Source organism: Camelus dromedarius, chromosome X (assembly GCF_036321535.1).
Source record: "Camelus dromedarius isolate mCamDro1 chromosome X, mCamDro1.pat, whole genome shotgun sequence".
NCBI lineage: Eukaryota > Metazoa > Chordata > Mammalia > Artiodactyla > Camelidae > Camelus > Camelus dromedarius.
The window spans coordinates 30,046,763-30,069,217 of record NC_087472.1 but is presented as its reverse complement, the minus strand read 5'-3'; the positions used below and the strand labels follow the sequence as shown (position 1 = coordinate 30,069,217).

General features: G+C 42.6%; 1 protein-coding gene across 4 annotated transcripts in view; it reads right to left on the bottom strand.

Annotated features, from left to right (window-relative positions):
• AMOT (angiomotin) overlaps nt 1-15,566 on the bottom strand; it is a 61,346-nt gene extending 45,780 nt beyond the window's left edge. For 2 of the 4 annotated variants that reach the window (XM_031445582.2, XM_064482825.1), the window contains exons 1-3: nt 15,164-15,566; nt 6,955-7,032; nt 464-612 (exon numbers count right to left, since the gene is read on the bottom strand). The gene's annotated coding sequence lies outside the window, so the exon portion shown is untranslated. Of the gene's footprint in view, nt 1-463; nt 613-6,954; nt 7,033-15,163 lie in introns of those variants that run through there. The other 2 variants (XM_031445584.2, XM_064482826.1) reach the window with 2 other exon arrangements.
• Between the last annotated feature and the right edge of the window lie 6,889 nt (nt 15,567-22,455).

Sequence of the window (22,455 nt, the reverse complement as noted above, 5' to 3'; positions counted from 1 at the left end):
GAAGTGCACACCAATGGGCTGAGCAGCCTGCATTTAAGTACTCTCCCCCTCCCTTCCAGTTCCTCTGGGACTCCTGTATTTTAAACTGTCAGACTGGGATTGTCTGTTAGACTGACATGTATAGTATACAAATCTCTTGGTGCCTGAAACTGGAAAGATGATTACCGAACTAGTTTTCCTCTCTCTCAAAATATAAATAAATAAATAAATAAATAAATAAATAAAGGAAGGAAGGAAGGAAGGAAGGAAGGAAGGAAGGAAGGAAGGAAATGGGAGCATGTATGGTTAAAACAAAATCACTTACAAACCCCTCCTGCAAAAGCAGGGAACTCTAGACCTTGAGCTCCCCCGGCCCCTGAAGAGTACACCACCCCCTCCCCCTCCACACCCGCCCCACCCTGCACACACACACACACAGGCTCGCACGCACACACCAGCACCCACACACACCGATGGTCCATACCTATTTCTGCTTTCTTTTAGGCTTAAAGCCTTGATCAGGATAGGGAATTCTTGCTTATGAGCAGCTCCAGAAACCGCAACGGCAGATTCCCTCTCCCCTAACACTCAGGTTCAGGGTAAGCGCCGCCAAGAGTCCAACCACTGGTCACTCTGAAATGTTCAGGAGGGGGAGGGAGGGAGAAATAAAAACGTCGTTTCTAGTTTGCCACCAATGGCCAACAGTTAACCAAAGCAGTCCTTCCAAGCAAATGACTTCTCCTCCCACGTGCCTGCCTTTTACATGAGTGGCAGAGTCCGTTTCCACAAGGACAAAAAGAAACCTCACTCTCTAGCAGCTGTGTAAAGGAGGTCTGTCAGTCTCCAGGGGAGGGAAATGTTCAGGTCTGAGGCTGGAAAAATTTGCTCTGTTCAAGCCTCATAGCCCCCCAAGAGCCACTGCTTGCAATCTGAGTTGGAATGGTAGGTGATGACTAAAGCCATAACCACTGTCACCTTTAGGGTACAACCTTTAAGCTGCTATCAATAGCAGGGCCGGTGAGTGAGGCCCACTGCCCCACCTCCCAGAAGGGAAGGCAGTCATCAGAAGGTAGGTTTTGGGTCAAAAAAAGAACTCAGTGAAGCTCCTGATTTAACGGTTGCAGCCTCAGATGGGCAGTAGAAACCAAAACTTCTTTTCAAGCAAGTCATTAAGTGTTTATCACATCCTGGCTATTCCAGACATTTGCCAGCCTCATGCCAAACACAACAAGGGCTACAAAAGACACAACATATAGTTCCTGCCCTCCCAGAGCTTACAATCTGATCGATGGCCCGTCCACCCTCACTGGAGTAGCAAAGGTGATTGCCCTTCTCCACGCAGAGCAGCGACTCTTCTCCAAGAAGATGCCTCGACTTGCTTTCTTAGCACGTCCACTGCCCCAGCATCTCCGCAAAAGGCAACTGCTAGACTCACATTATAGAGACAAGATGCAAACACCCACCAGATATGTATTTGAGACAGTCCTCATTTCTAATTGCTGCTTTGACTCTCAGAAAAGCCCTGCAGGTCCAACCAAAATGGTTAGAAAACTGAGGGGTTTGTGTTTAGGTGGGAGGCACATGATCTGCATTCCTATTTCCTGCCCTGGCCTAGCCATGACTCGTATCACTTAAAGGAAAGCCTTTAATCCGCACCAGGGATGCCATTTGAGGAGCAGGGTAATGCAAAGGAAGCATACGAGCATCTCTGTATTTTAGGAGCATGTCCAAAACATCCAAGTTAAAAAAAAATCCACAAAAACCACACAGTGATTAATTTAACATTATTTCCTTGCAAAGTTGCCAAAAATAAAGTGAACAGATATAGAGTGAACAAACAAGGAAATTTGTCTTTCCATCTTGTTTCAGTCCAACGTATAATCACCATCAAAAGCAAAATCGTCTCCCATATGCAAGGTCATTATTTTAGGGTGTCTCCCCTAATTTCAAAGCAGAGGAACAACTTCTAATTGGAATCAAAGCTGGGCTGAAAACGGAGCTATGGTAAATAACCAGCGTGCTTCTATTGTCCCAATTTTGAACAAAACAGTTGTCTTGTTTTCAACTGAAACATGCAGAAAACAGCCCAAGGCTTTTAAACTTGAGCGCCTGGTGAGAAACCACCATACAATTCTTTTCCAGTACGATTTAGAGTCTTCATGCTGATTTTGACTGGCTTGCTCCCAACACCCAGCTCCTCACCAGAAAAATTTTCCTGGTCCAAAATCTTCCTTTCTTCCTTCAATTTTGTCCCCTCTCCTCCATATCCTTTTCAAAACCCAAATCACTTTATGTCAACCGGACACAAATTGGCCCTCCCCATCACCCCACACCCCTGGCCTTTTTTGTTTCTGTTTAGAAGAGGAAAAGAAATCAGCCTAAGGAAAAAGCTTTGCTGATTCCTCTCCCGTTTACTGACTTTTTCCTTAAAGAACTTATGTTCATCTACATGGTAATACCAGAGTCATGTAAGAAGGAAAACACTACTCCATTTATTTATTAGAGAAAGGAAAGGAAAAGATTCCTTGTCTCATACACAAGAACTAAAATAGTATGAACTTTACAACCTTTAATCTGCCCATGGCTTTAATCACACCACTGCCAGGGGTCTGACATCATCGTCAATCAATAAAATAACCTTGTTTCTCCTGGACAAACGGACTGTCCCTGAGGACATTTGACAGAGGAAGAAAGGATATCAGTGTTCTCTCTTTAAAAATTTAATTTGAATCTATATATTCAACTATTTTGTCACAACAGAGCAGGAAGGCCAAGCTAAATTCTGCCTCCATTTGCAGTCATTGGCCTCTCCTAGGATATCTGAGAGGGTGAACCCAAACAAAATACATCAGTGAGAACCCAGGTGTTTCCCAAGCCAAGTACCAGAAAATCAAGAGTACAAGGTGGCCAGGGCAGACCAAACTCCCACCTTCCAAATAAATTCTGAAATATGCCTGTAAGATCTTCTTTCTCTTCCTTCTACCTCCTCCTCCTACTCTACCCCCACCCCTCACTCCACCAACCAGGCTGAAGAACCTAAGTCTAGGAAACCTGTTTCTCTGCTAAATCTTGGTCAACTTGTTTAATATCATTTTACTTCCAGCTAAATGGAAAGGAACCAGTCCAAAGTTTTCCCTGTATCTACATGCATCTATTTATGCATAAAACACACACACACACACACACACACACACACACACACACAACTCCCATACAAAGAGAGGCAAAACAGCCCACTGAATTCTCTCTGTCTTCTCATGTTGGTCCATATTATGGCCTGACGTGCCCTAGACAACACCTTTCCCAATAGTCTTGCCACCCAGGGTACTAATTTGCTTCATTTGGGAGGTAAGAAACAACGGTCCCTTTGTAGGTTATCCCTTACTTTCAATGAACAATGGACAGGCTGTATAAATACCATGGTTAAGAGCCTGGATCTAGAGTCACATTGTCCAAATACAAATCCTGGATCTATGGCTTACTAACTGACCTCGTACATGTCTCTTGATCTCCCCAAGTCTCAATTTCATTATCTGCAAAATAGGACTAACGGTACTCAGACCTCATAGGGATGTTATGAAGATTGAGGGAAGCAATCAATGTGAAGTGCTAAGCACAGAGCCTGGCACATAGTAAAGGCTCAATAAAAGTTAGCTATTAATATTATTATTTCAAAGTGGTCTTTTCTGGAAGGGTGCAACAATTCTATGAAGTACAGTTTTTTTCTTTTCTCTTTTAAAAAATATCCTTTATTTGCAACTGAGTCTTTTGTGCAGGGGTCCTTAAATAAGTAAAGGCCAGAACTAGAAAGACTCTTGGGAGACCATCTAGTTATCCAAGCCCCTCTTTGTATAGATGATGCCAAAGCTTAAAAGTGGTTAGAGCCAGAACTAGAATGCAGATTATATTACTCTTAGGGTAACAGCATTTCTGCTACAACATATTATTTAGCACATTAGCTTGTACATGGAAGATGCTTAATAAATATTTATTAAATTGAATTGGCTCTAGTTTTAAGAGATTATAAAACTGGCTTAACGTTACCACCAATTTTCCAATTCCATTGAAAATAAAATGTTAATGGTGGGAGGAAAAATTCAAAGGCAAGAAGGATGTGTTTAGCCAGAAGCACAGCAAAAGGGCCTTGCAAAATCTCTTCTCTTTAGGCCAAGATAATGTAAGTCGGTTGGAGAGTAACAGGAACCTCCACTGATCAATGTTTCCAGGTCCCTGTTCTAGGTCTTGTCAATATCATACCAACTTGGCATTTGCTCTTATTTAAGTCTAGCACTAGCTTAAGAACAGGCTTCAGTCAGCCCCGCCTCTTTGCTCCTATCTCTACTTCTATCTAGATTAGGTTGGAAAATTATTTTAAGAACCACGATAAGTCTTTGGCATTTCCAAATCTTAGGATCAGTGTCAGTTGTCTGTTTCTCAGATGATAACTCAACAGCATGGTCAGTTTGGTGCCAGTTTTACTCTTCTGTACTCTAAAACAATTAACTTGAACACATTAATTGGTGATTAACCCTAAAGTGTACATAAGCAGTGAAATACTGAATAACAAGGAGAATCTTGTTGCCACCACTCCTGCACCTCCCTCCACACACACCCATTCCAAGGGAGGAAGAGATCACACCATCACATCCCGTTTCTTCTTGCTTCAGAAAAAGTATAAGCAGTCCATGAAGTCAGATTGAGCATAAACTGAGAAAAGTTTAAGAATATACCTAGAAGCTGCCAGCTTTACCAATCTCCTATCTTTAATGGCATACTACTCACCTTTATTTTTACTTTAGTTTACAAGTGATACAAGCACAACATGCAAATATTTATAACAAACAGAATAAAAGCACTCATAATCCCAGTACCTCAACCCAAGCATTGTTAGCATTATAGAGCATTTCCTTTAGTTGTTTTCTGTGTGTTTTTGCAAAGCAATGAAATATTCACGTACATATCATTTTGGATCTTAGATTTCACTTAATCATAAGCACTTTCTCCATGTTGTGGCATAGACTTCATAACATTGCAATGGCTTGTAATAGTCCATTAAATGAATGTATCAAGATTCACTAACCTATTCTCCAATTATTAAGACATTTAAATTGTTTTAAATTGCTTATAATTTTCTGCTAGTTTAAATAATGTTATAAAAACATCTTTGTGATTTAGCCTTTTTTTTTTTCAATATTTTGGATTGTTTCCTAATGAAAGAATCCCAGAAGTGAAATTAATGGGTTAAGGAGCATGAATGTTTTCAGACAACCTACTAAAAAAAAAAAAAATAAAACTAACAAAACACCAAAGCCCCATGAAATCTCTCCTTCATTTAATGAAAAGTTCTGCTGCTCCCATTTTTCCACCAGGCCAGAGCAGGACTCCTGGGAGGGAAAGAAGCCAAGAGAAGCAGTGTAGTATCCCAGTGGCTTGCGAAATGGCAGAGTGGAATGTGGGCTCCCCTGTGAGTCCAGCTTGCATGCACTTGCCCCAAATTGCCACCCGGCCAAGAAGCTTATTAGTAAAAGCATCAGGTGGGTGAGAACAGGTTCATGGCCTGTAATGGCTTATATCATGTTTCATTTTTGCCCTTGGAAAGATCTGATAGTCAGCTCGAAGACATTCAGTTCTAGTGACCCAACCTGCTACATTCTGAGCATTCAATTTGTTGATTTTCAGATACCAATCTTCAATACATTTTAAAGGGTATTTTGCTGAATAGAGCTGAGCATACATAACCAATGAGCTTGTGTGTGTACCACTATTTTCAGCCACAGTTAAGGAGGCACATTTAAGGTCAGCCTTGTTTAATATTATATGACTAACTGGCACCTGTCTTAAATGGTCAATGTGTTATAGACAGAGGTTTATTTGCAGATCCAACCATAAAAGTCATCCAGTCCCAAGGCAGGGGAGGCAACTGGCCAGAGATGCTCCTGGCTTAGCAAAAGCAGACACAACAAGCATTTCTTTCCTGGGCTGCTTAGTCAGAACTCTCAGAAGGGGCAGTTCCACTTTCTACCTTCTCCTTGGAGAATTTTCCCTAATCCTTCTCCACCTTCCCCCTGCCTCCAGCTCTGCTCAATATAGAAAATTAATTCTCTCACCTTAGTCTTCCTACTGGACTTTGGACACATCTTTATTACAACATTTTGTCACATCATATTTTCCACAAACATTTATTGATCACTTACTATAGCTAGGCACTCTATTGGCCCTAGGGCAGATGAAAAAGAAATAAAAATAGTCTAGTCCTCAAGGAGCTCCCAGTGAAGCAGAGGGGGCATAATCCAATGGGAAGCCAGAAGTATGAGTAGGTAGCTCTGGCACCAGAGAAGACCCTGCCAAAATCCCTGGGCCACCTGAGCAAAGCTTCCCAGAGGAAAAAACCTACCAGCTGAGTAGGAGACAAGGAATCTGATAACCAATGTTGGGGAAGTTTGGAAGGGAGGAGACAAAGCTAGGTTGAGATAGGTCTTTGGGAGTCATTAGCATATGGATAACAGCTAAGATCAAAGAGTGGGCTGGATCACACAGAGTAGGAGCAGAACAGAACCAAGGATGAAATTAAGGAGAGACCCCTGAAAAAAAGTTATCATTCAAGGGTCAGATAGTTTGCAAGTGTGGGAGAGAGAGAAATTCCTTTATTTACTGCACGGCTTTCCCCCAATATACTTTCAATCTAGACCTTGTAGTACCAGGGACAGAAGTCCCCAGTTGCAATGCATAGAGAAAAAAGTTAATTATTATCTTTTATGCTTCTAAGAACTCAAGCAGAAATCACCGCTTGAGCCAGAAATGGAAGTTGCTAGACTGCAAGGTCTTAGAGGGCAACATCTAAAATATTAACTGGTACATAAAACATGCTTATAATTGCATACTGAGTAAATAACTTCCCAAAGACTTTGCTAGAGGCAACAAAAAAGAAGAAAAGGAATGAAAGCCATAGAATAGCAACAACAGTAATATTATTACCTTTAGTTTCTCAGCCTTTCTTCTAAGGAGACAAAAGCTCTTTCACTTCTGTTATCTTATTTGTCCTTCTCAGCAGCTCTGTGAGGAAATAAAGGCCGATGTGATTAATTCCATTTTACAACTGGAGAAGCTTAAGTCCAGGACAGATAGCTAATGATAATTAGTTTGACCAAGGTTTCACTGTGGCTAACTGGTCGGGACAGGATCAGAACCCAAGTCTTGTGACTTCCTGCCCTGTGCTGGGTTACTAGACACAAACCTCTACAGAACTGACTCTCCAGTTAGGAAGAGGTCTGTTCATAGGAGAGATTCATTAGGAAAGCAAATTCCCTCGGGACTCCAACAGTCTCTTGAGAAAGCCAGTGCACTGCGCCTATAAGAAAATAGCTAAGATGTATTCCCCAGACCCACACTGGAATGGCTCAATGTCATTCACAGTCGTGCCCCACTAACATAACTGGGAGCTCCCCGTTTTGTTGTACCCCTTTTAAAGGGAGCCCCATCTGCCTTCAGTCTGGTTTTTGTGTCTGAGTGGGGCTCAGGTGCTGACTGCAGGTGTGGCATCCAGCAGGTGCATGGACCAGAGCCAACGTTTCATATCTTCATACCAAAAGGCCTGAGTCACTCGCCAAAGGCAGCCACTCCTCCTCCCTCTGACTTGCAAGCCCCAGGAACCTGTCTTGACTGAGTTGCCAGTGGAAAACTAAATCTAGACCCTATCTTCTTAGGAAGGGCTAGGGTGAAATCAGTGAAACTACAAATCAGATAACCCAGCCAACTTCCCCACTCACTCTCCAGAGCTAGCGCAGGCATATGCTGCGGGAGTAGCATCAGCGAACATAGGTACAGAATGACCATCCCCTACTAGTAATGGGGAAAAGGAGGACCACAGCAGCCCATAATACATATTTAGCTACAGAGCACCAATTCTATTGCAAATGGCCCTCAGGGGCAAATATTCATTTCCCTAAATAAGATGGAGTACAGTAGAAAGAACATGATAGAAGTCCTGCACTCTGGTTCCCATCATAACCACTCTCCTTCAGGCTGCCAAGGGAGAACCACGTAGCCTAGTCACAAAAGGTACCCAGGTCAGAAAAGTCATCACATTGTCCTAAAGGAAGCTTGAGAGCCTGAGGCAGACAGAATGTTCTAGGGTGTAAAAGGGGGGTCACCAAAATTTTCTTAGCTCCAAAAATTGTTTGCTTTAAAAAAAAAAGCTATTTGCCTCCCTCAAAGACACACCCCCCAAAGAGTAACTATAGAAGAAAAAAACCTAAATGTTACCTTAGTAAAATGGTTTATTGTCATTTGTCATATTTTTCCAATTCATATGGGAAACTCAAATTAATAAGCTTTGGTTCACAGCCCGTGATCCAGAAAGTAAAACTGACTACTAAACTAAAATGTGATCACTGTATATAAACAGTGAAACAAAAATCTGAACTGAAAACCTAAATGTAATAAAGAGGAAATTACATTTCTTTAAAATAGGCAATCTAAATAATTTTCCCCATCTGGGATTTTTATCTTAGTTTGCTATCACATGGAAAAGAATGTCATTAATTCAATGCAAATCCATGCCCCTTAAAAACAACCAAAATGAGTAAGTGATGTACTAATTAGCTTCCTAATGGGGGAGGTTTTAATTGAACCATTCTATAACAACCTTCATCGAAGTTTCCAGGGCAACTTCATAAAAGGACGTCAAACCTGGCCCATATTTTTATCCCCTTAAAAATAATTTTCAATGCACAGAAACACAGAAAGCTCATTTCTCTTCAATGCTGTTAACACTCAGGCCACTACATTTTCTGATGTCAGCAATCTCCTTCCCACAAATATTCCAAGTATGCACCACCGTCATTCTCCTTTCAATTATGTGGTTTCTCTGCTCCTTTGCTGATTGAGTCCAGGCCTCTCGGATAATGAGAAGCATGTGCAGGGAAAATATGCTCTTAAAAAACACATACATCAGTTTCATCTGCATGATGAAGAGGGGGGAAGATCATTTGTCCATATCAAAAGGATCAAAATGTGAAGTTTGTTATGGGATATATAAAGGGGAAAAAAAAAGATCAGCATCAATGCCTAAAGTGGGAGGGGGGCAGTTATTGTGATCTGAAGCAACACCAATCAGAATAAAGGAGACCTCCCCCACTCCCCAGTCCACCCTTTCTAGCTTGGCCACATTTATATTTAATGTTATCTTAATGTTGCTTTGGGGGGTATTTAAGTTCTGACATACACATGGAAATGAGCCATGAATTGTACAGCAAGCATAAATATTCCATCATTAATAAAAACCAGCTGTGTATAAAACACTACAATGGCTGGGTTTCAGTTACTGGCTATCATCAGTATGTGTCACAAGCAAATATTACTCAAAACTTTCTCCCTTAAAACACACACACACACACACACACACACACACACACAAGCAGAAATATTCTTTACTCTTTTTAATCTTTTGGAAGAGCTTTGAAAAACTCACTGATCTCTATGGTACATTCCAACTAATGCCTCTTTTTGAAGCTATTTTTCATCACTGCAGCAGATGCTAGAGTCCTTTTATTAGAATTTCAGCTTACTACATAGAATGAAAATGTTTAATTTTTTTTTATTCAAAGAGGGTCAATAATATAAATGTTGGGACAATCAATTATAGTAAGGCAATGAGGCACCAAAGGGCACTGTATGTTATGAGAGCAAAGCTCATTAAGAGTGAGCACCTGCTCAGGACCCTATAATAAGTTTTCTCGGCCATCATGCAGACACCTTTCATCCAATGACCTCAAAGCATGCGCCCAATATGAAGCATGCCTAAACACCTCTGTGAAATATTAATATCCTTGCTTCCCAGAAGGGTAACTGAAGCTCAGAGCAGCTAATTCATTTACCCTTGGTCACATGGCAAGTCAGAAAGGGTTGGGCAGAGAAACCCAGAGCTTGGCTTCAAGTCTCGCAGTCTAATGATATTTCATGAAGTCGGGGCAATAGTGAAGTGACAGAACAAACGTCAAGGGCAGCTTATAGAGTTTTTTTAAAAAGTAAACATTTTTTGAAAAATTACCTTAGGAGATGTTAGCAAATCTATCTGCATTTTCCCCATGAACACATATCATAAAAAAAAGTTCCTGGTTGGAGGAGAGTATAGCTCCATGGTAGAGGGCACGCTTAGCATGCATGAGGTCATGGGTTCGATCCTCAGTACCTCTGTTAAATAATAATAATAATACCTAAGTACCTCCCCTCAAAAACAAACAAACAAGTCCCTGTACTTAACTTGGTACCCTCTAGGTACTAAAAACCCGTACTTCACTTTCCTATCCTCGATAACAAAATTTAATCTAACTTATGAAGAGCCATAGGTTTTCAGGAATGACTCCTTCCAAAATCAGAGATCATATGTATATTATAGAATACAAACTTGTGGTTGTCAAGGGGGCCGGGGTGTGTGGGAAGGGACAGACTGGGATTTCAAAATGTAGAATAGATAAACAGGATTATACTGTATAGCACAGGGAAATATAAAAAAAAGTGACAATGAATATATGTATGTTCATGTATAACTGAAAAATTGTGCTCTACACTGGAATTTGACACAACATTGTAAAATGACTATTACTTAATAAAAAATGTTAAAAAAAAAGAGAGAGAGAGCTCATATGTATATTATACCTTCGCTAGCAAAGGAAAATTAAAGGACCGTGTAACTGAACTTCCACTATATGATAAAGCCTCAGATGAAGAGGTCATTCTGCTACACCTACATGTCTTTTATTTAATTGTCTAAAGTCCTTAGTTCCCTTACAATTTTAAAATTCTAATTTAAACACATTATTTTCAAAGCTATAAAAAAAAATCTGTGCTTTCCTTTTTCTTTCCTGTTCAGGAGATTTCATAGTCTACCCAAATTTGTTCTTTCTTGATGGGATATCGTAATACAGTGATTTAAGAATCATTGCTGATGATTTAAACAAAGGAAACAGTGAACCCTAGTTTTCTTTTTACTTAAAAAGAATGGGGAAGGGTAACAGGAGGTCAAAGGAGTAGAATTAACAGCCTTGCTGGACACATGAACACCCCTAAATTACAGAAATGGCTTAGGGATTACTTATTAAATCTGTTCGTTTCCCCTGGCAGTGGAGGAACAAATGTATGTGATTCCTCATGCATACTCAGTCAGGTTCTGACTTCATTCTTCCGCCTAGGTTTACAAAGCTGAGTCTTAGGTGAGCTCTATGTTTTTTTTTTTTTAATTTAAAAGCAACATGTTACATTTCTGTGACCATCACTCCGTAAAATTCATATAAGTACAGAAACAAGGACTTGAAAGGAACTAGGAAAAATGAAAGCAGGTGATCTGTTAGGATGATGGGATTCTGGATGAAGTTTTGGGCAGGGTCTTAGCTTTTTAATTTGATATGTTGTTAAAATACAAAACACAATGCACTTACATTGATATGTACTTACAGGTTTGTTGGTTTTTTTTTTTTTTACATCCAGGTGACTACATGATTGTATTCCTAACAGCTGTTGCACCTCATTCTAGTAGGAATCATTCACATTCACACCAGAAACCGAGGCCAAGGAAAAGAACTATAAATTTTGGAGAGCTGTTTCTCAAAATCACCCTGTCCAACCCCTCAACAATATACAGAGGAGGAAACTTGCTAAGGGTGATAAACTGAGTTAGAGTTGTGCCCAGAGCCCAGGTTCCTCTCACCAACAGGCTCACTAGGAAAGTGTATTGTGGTATCTTTGATTAAAAATGACATCAATTGCTATCATTTTCAATAGCCTTGCTAGATACATGAACAGAACACCAGAAAAAAAAAAATCTGGATCCTTGGGTTATTCAAATACAATAACTGGAATTTAAACCATTTACCTCTATGGGATAGAGTCCTATCCTTTGACTTATCAAAATCCATGAAGTCTGATTTATTTGCAGAAAGTCATACTAGCTCTCTTCTACAAGAGGATGTAGGCTGGGGCTAAACGTGGCCAGCATTATCACAATCCAGAATGATTTAGACAATTAACTCCATGCCATGTAACAAAAAGATTTCAAAGGCCAAATAATGGCCTCACTTAATTCAAGCAATAATCATTACAGCAAAATTCTAATGACTTCCTTTATGCAATAAATATATTTCTGAGTAGTCCCATTTATAGTCAGTTTTTATATATCAAGTCATAGTTCAAAGGCACTAACCAGGAAAGCTAGTTCTTTCAAAGAAACCTGTAGTGGATTCTTTTTTAAAGCAAATGACCTCCTATTTTCCTTCTTTTTCCTTTTTTTTCTAGTTCAGATTTTGTGTGTTGTATGTGGAAGGGGAGACTTCCCTCTTTTCTCTGTGTTAAAAGGGGTCAGGAGCCCACCATGGATAAGAGTAATGCAGTAGGGGCAGCTTGTTTAATACCCCCTTAGTTCCTGGGACCAAATTCTAACCTTTGACTCGGGGGTGGGACCCTAGATTTTGGACCAAAGTCCACAAAAGGCAGCAAGGAACGAAGAAGTAAGCAAGACTAAAGACAACACATCATAGTAAACCACCAACAAAAATTCCTGGGGACAGGAAATCAATGGAGCACAATTCTAAACAAATTGGTTTAGTCCCAAGCTAATTAACTTGTCAAGCAGATCTCCAAACCCACTGAATCCATGGGGGAAAGAGGTGATGTAATAGGAGATTTGGGAACATTTACCCATTTACCATCCGAAAAGGCTCAGCCACGACCACACACACCTCTCTCCACTCCTTTCAGTGGGTTTAAGCTGGGCTTAATGGGTGCAAAGGACAATTTCTTCCAGACAGTCCCTAAGAATAGACTGTTCTCATGCATTCCAAATGCTCAGTCTCCATGGAGGAGGCTACCTGGACACAAACATTTCTCAAGACGGAATACATCCTCTACACCTCCTCATTGGTAATACCCCCCACCCCAACAAAACAAAACAATTTCTAACCATCCGGAGAACTTTGGGGCACATTTTTGGGGCGAAAGAAAAGAAAACCTTAAGAGGGGAGTAGGAGAGTGTGAGAAACTCCTCTTGTCTCCAAATGGAAAAAAGGCCTTAAAAAGCTGGATCAAAGGAAGAAAGGGGGATGGGGGAGAAGGGCTGCTTAATTACAAAGACACCCTTTTAAAGAAGGCGCAGGCCCTGGGAGAGGGCTTTTAGGAGAGGCACAGAAGCAGATGTACCCACTTAGAATTCTGGCACTCAACGGGACCTCAAGGTCATAGCATCCATCCCTCTGCTTTCTGAATAGACTGTTCTCAAGGCATTCAAGAAAGAGACATTCGTTCTTTACAAGACTTCAGAAAAAGCAACTCCACAAAATGCCTTGGTAATGCATTAGTCTTATAAATCCTACTTCATAAACCAGAAATGAGATTTCAATTTCCAAATCCAAAACAGTATTGAATATGAATTTTAAAATTCCCTTCTAAAATCTTTCAAATAGGTAAACAGATCTACAACGTTCATGTAAGTTACTCTACATATAACCATGGTCAGAGGTTTACTTCATATCTAGACTATGAAGTAAGAAAAAGCATTTTCAATTTTACAGAGCCACAGACTTTTCCAAAGAAAGAAGTATCTTAAAATGAAGTATGATGTAGTGCCAGAAAGTGTCTGTAAATGACACCGGATAAACCCATACAGAATAGCTGGAACCTGAGTTATCATCTGTAAATAGATGCAACTACTCTACAACCACCTGGCTATTAAAATGTCCCAGGCCAGTTATAAAATGTAGTTTGGTCGGGCCAACTTTTCCTTCCCAGCTGATCTGAAATATGATAGCCTTTAAAATTGTCACCCTGTAACGTTCCTTCTCTCCTTCCTGCTTTCTTTTCCCCCATTAAAATCAACCAATGAAATTAGGTAAAAAATATAAGTAAATAATTTGTTTCCAAATAAGCAACGGGTTGGGAATATCTTAATAGGTCTTTGAACACGACCATTCTTCTAAGTTTGTCATGCTTGCCCAACTGGAGATAGGTGGGAGATGGGTGAAGATTTATCCTGCATCCAAAATGGTATTTCAAGCTATTCTTAGCAAGTAAATGAGGGTACTGAAAGGTCTAACTGAGAAAGCTTCACAAAGACTGGCCTGAGAAAAGACTTTTCACAAAGCTTAGTTCAAGGAGACTTAAATACCCTTAGCCCTCTATTATTGAAGATTATGGTGACTAATTATCTTCCTCTCTGAATGGGAGAAGAGGGTTATATTTTAAAAAGTTTTAATCTGCCTCCCAACTTCCACTCTTCATAGGGGTAGGGGAGAAGAGGGAGGAGGAAGGAAAACTAAATTAGACACTCCAAGGTGTCAGAAAATTCTTCCTAAAATACACGCTAGAGATTGGAAATGGTGTTTCTCACAAATTGTCCCCTTCCTCTCTCATTTAATTCTATTCAGTCCCTTGCTGCAAATTATTATTGTATTACTAGTAGTAGCAATTGACCAGGGACTGCTCACAGTCTACAAAGACTGTCACTTTCCCCCTCACTTTTCCTTCTCTTCATTTTCCTACACTGGTAAGTCCATCCTGCTGTTGAAGCACCAACGTACAGTGACCCAGGCTCAGGACCCTCAGGACACCTGTATGATCGGCAAAGCTAGCTACTAACATCCATAAAGCAGATAAGGGGCAACCCCTTCCTCACGAACACACACACACACACACACACACACACACACACGCCTAAAAGAGTGTAACGTGGTATATTACTCCAGACTAAGACTTCAAGAACTCACGGCCTCCGGGGGAGGGTAGTGTGAACTCCCACCCCAACCCGAAGCATTTAGGAGTTAACGCATCTAACAATGAGAGAAGCACGGACATTCCTGATGAGCTAAACTAGACCTCAAGTTCCCTCCGGTCTTTAATTCCTTTTGTGCTTCATTACCTAGAGACCTACAAGGACCCCAGGAGGCAAGAAAGTAAAAGTACCCTCGAGTAGTGGTACCCACTAGCATCTCCGTAGGACGAGAAAGGAGCGCATACTCTTTAACCTATTTAACTTGCTGCACATCCCGGAAAACTCACGGCCAGCTGTAGAGAAAGTAGAACGCACAGGCATCCCCACACGCATCTAGACCGATTCACTCACGCCGAGGGCACGATCAAGTTCATGCCACCATGGATACCTGCCCCAGTTCCCCAGGAAAAGTAACCATGCGTCTCCTACCCCCGAAGGCAACGAAGAAGGTGACGACTCTGCTCTCTCAAGTGGCTTCGGTCCCGGGCCGGAGGCCAGGGATGGGCAGGAGGGAAGCCCCAACTCCCGGCTGCTCCCCTCCTTGCTGCTCCGTCCGGGCTCTCCTTGGTGGCAGTGGACAGGCAGGATACCGGGCCGGAGGGTGGAGCAGCGGATGGTCGGAGGCGAGACAGACTGGAGGTGGGGGTAGAGGGGGCGGTGAGCACTAAGAGAAGATGAGGCGAAAGACAGCGGAGATGGAGGAATAAATCAGGGGTCTACCAGCTTGGGCAGCCAGAAAGCTCCTCGGAAGGAAGGGGCGTGACTGCGATGAAGGCAGCTCCTGGGCAAAGGATGGGAGGTAGGGGAGGGGGACGAATGGGTGGCTTTTCTTCTTGCGGTGAGCGGCTAGGACCGCCCAGGAGCGGGGGGGTGGGGGTGGGGCGGTGAACTAGGGAGTGGGGCGGAGTAAAGGGCGGGGAAAGAAGGGAGGGAGCCGGCCAGGACCCCGGGGTGGGGTGGGGGCGGAAGAGAGGCGGGGTCAGGGGGCGGGGAAGTTTCAAACAATTGAACGGCGGGGTCCGGTCGCTCCCGCGAAAGCTGGGGCCCGCACTCTCGTTCTCTCACTAACGTGGCACGAATCGGGTACACTATCCCTGAGAGTCTACGCAAGGATTGGCTGAGAGGAAGGAAAGGGTTTTGCAAAGACTCCAATAATAATGTACGGCAACAGCGGAGCGGAGTCGCGTGGGAGATCCAGTGCAGCTCCCCGCCCCACAGCAGGAGGAAGAAAAACAAATAGAAATGCTGAAAAGCAGCTTCTTGCAAAGCTTGCTGAAAATAATGCAGGAAGGAGCAGCGCTCCTGCGTTTTCCTTCCCCTCTTGCTTCCTATGACCAGCAGGCCCCCACCCAGGTCGCAACACTGCGAGACACCGTCCTTTCTTCCACCGCTCTCCCTAGCCAACCCCTTCCTCCCCTCCGCAACCCTGCGTCCCCGCCCCGCCTCCGGCGGCGGGCCGCGCTGGCGGCCGGGGCGGCGTGGGCGGGGCTCTGCGGAGCCTCCGCCTCTTGGGCGGGCTGGGAGGGCCGGCCTGGGCGGAGCCGGTCCCGAGGAGTAAATCCCGCCCACCTTTCTTTGGCAGCCGCCGGTTGGCGATTCCTGGCCTAGGGTTCGCTTGCGATTGGTCACTTGCGTCGTCGATCCGATCCTTTTGTCCCACCCTCAAAATTAATAAAACTAAACAGGAGGCTATTGTCTAGCTCTCGGTTCTCCCCCAGCTGAGAAAAGAAAGATGCGACGCTTGGTTTCTCAGTCCCCTAAGAGAGTGCGACAGTGTGCCGGCCGGCTCCACTACACCTTTATGGCACTGAACGGCCCTCTGGGAATAGGTAACTTTTCTTCCTCCTCAATTCATTAGGCCAATAGGGAGGAAAAAAGTTCATGAGTGTCAATATGGTGTTCATAGTTCCTGGCTGTGAAAAACTGATATTGCTTGAAGAACACAGAGGGTTGAGAACGGCATCTGGGACAATGAAACTCGACCATTTTATGACCGGGAAACGAAAGCACACACACACACACAAATAGCAGAATAACATGGAATTTGGAACTAAAGGAAGAACTCATTTTGGGCGCACTCAAGCACTTACTAGCTAGTTGTGTGTGTGTGACTTCGGTTAAGTCGCTTAATTTCCTGTCTGTAAATTAAGGCTGTAAGACATGCCCTATTAACTTAATGGCACTGGTTTATGGAAATAAAATGAATTGTGTGTGAAATCTCTGTAAACCACAAAGCACTCCACACATGTATGTGTTCCTCATTGTGTCGGTCACATGGTGGAGATTCTCACATGTATTTGAGAATCAAAAATTCTGCTCATCTGTTTTAAGCATTCTCAGCCAAGGTGTGTAGGTTTTGTGACTTTATTTTAAAAAGTCAACTCTTTTCCTACCGTTTTGGGAGTGGATATGAAGGTGGCTCCCTGCAGTTAGAATAATAAATTACTCTTTTTCTAACCGGGGTAGGTGAGATTTCTTTTTTCAACTGCTCTGCAGTGGCGCCACGACCTGAATCTATTGTGCTGGTACTGAAAGCAGAAATCATGCCGTGTGTCTCCAAAGAGAACTTGAGAAAACAAATAGGAGGGAACATTTACCATGGAAACCACCATTCTCTACAGATCCATATTTCCTAGAAAACACTACGAGGAGGAAGCGAGTCTAAATGTAAGGCCTTGACAAGGCAGAACTATTATACTGAACTCATGCCAATGAGAAAGTGACATCCAATTCAAGCTTGCCTAACGAGGGCCTTCTGAGGGGCCATGGACCAAGGTATGCAAGAGAAAGTGTTCTCAAAGGAAATGCCGTCTCACCATGAACTAGGCCCCAGGATATAACCAGGTGCAGGAAAACTATGGGCTAGTGGGCTAGTGACATGTTGTGGGGTAGCCTCTATGTACAGAGTGCTTTGCTGGAGCTGCTGAAAGATTCAGAAGCAAGAGCATGGGCAGCGATGGATTCTTGGTGTGATTCAGTTTATGTGCGAGGTGAAGTTATTTGGGTGATTTTTCATGAGGAAGATGATTGATTTTGAGTACTAAAGACATGGAGACACCTGGTTTGGGAAGGAAAGGAAGATTATTCCAGCCTTGTTTGGCGGGGGTGGACAGCAGAGCTGGGTAGGGTGAGTATGTGCTGCAGTCCACTACTGATCAGAATGGCAATAGAATACTTGTTAAAATGAATAATGCCATTAAAATGGGAAAAGTAAAATACACTCATGGTAAAATTAAAACAGTACAGAAAGTAGTACCATAAAGAATTCCTCTCCACACTCTCATAGTCCCTTTTCTGCTTTCTCTCCATGCCTGTGTATAATCTTCAAAATATATTATTTGCGCACACACATACACACACTTTGCATTTCTTTGCTCAACAGTGTCATTTAAATATCCTTCCATATCAGGATAACTTCCTTTTCCTCATTCTTTTTCACCCTAGCTCATGTTCCATTGCCTAGATGTGCCAAAATCCTTTTACTCGTCCCCCTTTTGAGAGGTGATGTAGGCCATTTTCCATCTCTTGTCATTTTAGAAGAGGCTGGGTAACAAATTCTAATAGCGAAGTCCTAGCAGGTGTGTTTGCAGAATGCCTGCCCCCAGCCTTGAAGCTGCCTCAAAAGACTTTTCTAAACCTGCCTTCCCCACAGCTACTGGGGACTTCATACAATGGAAACCTCTAAAACACTTAATTGTTTTAATACTCCCCCCCACCCTGCCTCAAATCCTGCCTTGGGCATTACTGTTTTCCGATTTTGAATTCTGATGCAGTAGAGCAGAGCACAGCTCTGAAATTAATGATGCATCAGGCCGCGTGTTATTCCCTTTCTTAGCCTGTGGCAAACCCCAGGTTTTCACTATTTTGTCTTTCCCCAGGTCTTCTGAGCATCTTAGGTGTTCCTTCTCTCCTGCCATGCAAGACTTCTTTCTGTTTTTACCCTGAAAACCCTTCAGTTTGTTTAAACTGAGTTTGAATGTAAAGCTATGCTTTACCAGCTCTACTTAAAAGGAAGGGGGAGGAGGGCCAACATCAACAAACATTGATGGAGCTGCTATTATGAGCAAGGCTGAAAAAACAAAGAAGGATGAGGCTTGGCTCCTGCCTCCAAGGGTATGTACAGAAAAAGACAACTAACAAGCGTATGCTAAGTGCTAAATGAATGGCATTGACAGTAAAAGCTGTGGAAGTTGAGAGCAGGGAGCGAAAACTAGTTCCAGAGAGTGAGTTTATACAGAGAAGTATGCCACACACATTTAACTAATCCCCAGAGCATCCCTGTGTCTTCGTATCCTGACTGTAAAATATGGGGAAGCCTCTGGGGGAGACCAGGAGCATTAATCACTAACTGTAAAACACCTGTGTCAAGACACTGGGTTGCCTAAGTACATTAAGAAGCACCATATATCGAGAATGGCTATAATGATTATTTTAAGTGTAGAAGTTGAGAGTCTCCATCCCGAATTACCTGTCCTGTTTGAGTTTTTTTCAATAAAATGCAATTCCCCCTCTAATATGCAATAGAAATCAGTCTATGCCCTAAAAAAGGCATTAAAAAATCAGTGTCTCCCTTAAAAACATTATGCTAACTGAAAGAAACCAGACACAAAAGGACAAATATTGTATGATTCACTTATCTAAGGCACCTAGAATAAGCACATTCTCAGAGACAGAAAGTAGCATGGTGCTTATCAGGGCCTAGAGGGAGGGAGGAATGGGAGCTATTGTTTAATGAGCACAGTTTCTGTTTGGGACGATGAGAAAGTTCTGGAACTAGATAGTGGTGATGGTTGAACAACATTTTGAATGTATTTAATGCCACTGAACTGTACACTTACAAATGGAAAAAATGATAGATTTTATGTTATGTCTATTTTACCAAAATAAAAAGAATGTTTAAGATATCAGCCCTTAGGCTCAGTGTCAGGAGACAAGACCAGTGATGGAGGCTGCCAAGAAGAAGGCAGGACCCCTCTAAAGCAGGCAGCTTGGTCGACACCATGGGAAATGCAGGCCCAATGTGCCCAGGATTTTTGATTTTTGAAGAGAAACCAGAAGTCAAATGTTTTAGTGTAAAACCTTCCAGTTTTTCATTTTGGCCACTAATAATCATTTTAATTTTAAAAAGTCTTCCCTTTGCACGCACTATTTTCCTCAGTGTACAGGAAAAGTAGGAAGGAGAACACGGCTGATAGTCCATTCCTCGATCCCTGGTTAGGTTCTTCTAGAAGGAAAGGCCACAAAACCATAGTGCTTTTTATTGAGTGACATTCTCCCCCCTCACCAAGTCAACTGGGAGTGTGAAATGAGCACATCTTCCTCTAATTGCCTGGTGAACAACTCAATCACTTCAATGTATTTGGAAACAAAAGAAGAGGCAAGCACATACACCAGGGAAAATAAATCCTAAGGATTTATGGCTCCACATAAACTCTCTCTCTCCCCTCCACCCCAGAAGAAAAACACCTTACGCATACCTTCAACAAACTCTGAAAAGCAGCCTTCTCCGGGATATCTCTTAAAGTCAGTCTCCTCTTTACTCACAAGGATACTAGCCCTTGCCCATACAGAGCCAGCTGATTAGAAAAGAGAGGCTTTATCTGCACAGGAAAGGATCAAGGGGACCCATACAATACGAGCGTTGGGTTAAATGGCTTCCTTTTGGGTCCCCCTCCAGTCCCCTTTCCACCCTTCCCAAGCATATAAACACATGCACATGCATGCACACACACATGTGCGTGCACACAGACACACGTGGTCCAGACACAGAAAGTTTGAAGCCTGATCAATGTGTGGAAAACAGCAATGTGGGAATTCAGGAAACACCACCAGAACTGTGTTCGAAGGCCAAGACCTGCTCCAGCATTTGGGAGCCAAGTTATTCCTGGGGTACTTGTGGGCCCCAGCATGTTGGAAGTGAATCAGCTGTAGAAAAATAAAGCTGCCTGCAAGTCTATTCCCCAAGCACCTCCTAGGGTCCTGTTTGAGTAACCTGGGTTTGCCTCTTTATGATTGATGGAGGGTTTCACTTCAGCTTAACTAAATATCATATCTCCTTCAGCAGCGTAAGTTTCTGGAAAGGCCCAGACTGTCCATACTTCTCAGTAGGGTTTGTTTGCAAAGTCGTACATTAGCTGGTGCTAGGGTGGGGGTAAGGAGACAAAAGAACGCACATCAAAGTCTACACTCTAAAAGGTGGTGGGATGAGAGGAAGAAGACGATTTGGTCACTGATAAAAAACAAATCACTGTAACCGATAATGAAAAAGAACATGAAAAGGAGTATATGTACGTATATGCATGACTGAACTATTATGCTGTACACCAGAAATTGACACAGCATTGTAAACTGACTATATATATATGCCCAGAAAAAAAAAAAAAACAAATCGCTGAAAGTGAGTTAGAGGGAAATCACATTCCTGAGCCAGTAAGCTCTTTAAATGTACAAAGTTAGCAGGATTTAAAGGAAGTCCATCCTCTGAGATTACACTTTGCAAATAAACTCTTGATTGATTCGGTACTTTCTCTGTTTTTGGAGTTGCCGGAGTGTCTGAGAGTTGTTATCCCAGTTGGAGAAGAAGGCTGTGACTGGAGTAGAGATTTATCTTCTCTGGCCCGCTGCCCTGCTTCAGGAACCACAGGGTGAGGGTAGGTCAATGCCATTCCGGTGTGATTTAAGGCAGGCCCACCTTGCAGTCCCCAATTAGCCTTCTCTTCACGTTCTCCACGGTCCTGTGAGATTCACACAGGAAAGACCCCTGTTAAAGTGTAAATATGTAACCCAGGAAGGGTTAAATATTAAGCCATCTTTGGTATGCTCTCCTGGGAAGGGTGTAGACTTTTGGAGTCACTGGGGCCTGGATTTCAGTCACAGCTCACATACTTAACCAAAGGGGTAAATTACTTCACCACGCAGATCCACAGTTCCCTCGTCTGTAAAGTGGGACTAATAATTTCTCCACCAAGAGGGGGTTGCCCAGAGGATTAAATGAAATAACATATTTAGAGACCTTATCATGATGCCTGGCTTTAATAGTCATTTAACACAGTTTATTTCTTTATGCCCCCCCTCCGCCCCAGTTCAATCTTCTTACGGAATTCCAGGGTGTAGGACAATGGGTTCACTTAGTAGCCTAGAGCGATTAAGTCTCTGTAATCACTTTTCCCTACTAACCCTGCTCAGCAGGGCAGTGTGGTGCTAAGCATGCGGGCTTTATCACCAAAAAGACCTCGTGTCATAGTCTCTGTTCTATCATTCTAGCTATGTGACTTTGGGCACTTTTGGAGCCTGTTTCCTCACTTGTAAAAGAGTAACAACAGCACGGATTTTGTGGGGGGTGGGATGGGGAGGATGAAATGACAGCCACATGCAAATATTAGCTGATGTTGTTATTTGTAATATTTTGTGCTGTGGGCTGACTAGAGTTTGCTCTTATACCAAGCAATTCTAATCTAAACCAATGAATGGTTTTAGCAAGAGTGTTGAAAATCCTTAAGCAACAACAGCTAGGTGTTTCTGGCTTCCTGGTTTTGGCTAAGGAATTTGGGGTAGTGCTCGAGGAGCCGTAGATGCCTCAGTTCCAGGCAGTTGGACTTCCTACCCCCTCCAAGATTATCAAAGTGTTTTGGCAGATGATGAGCGACAAGAGGGACTCCCAGGAGGTGGGAATGGTGAGTAGACATTTAAAGATACGTGAGGATTCACAATGTTGTTCACAT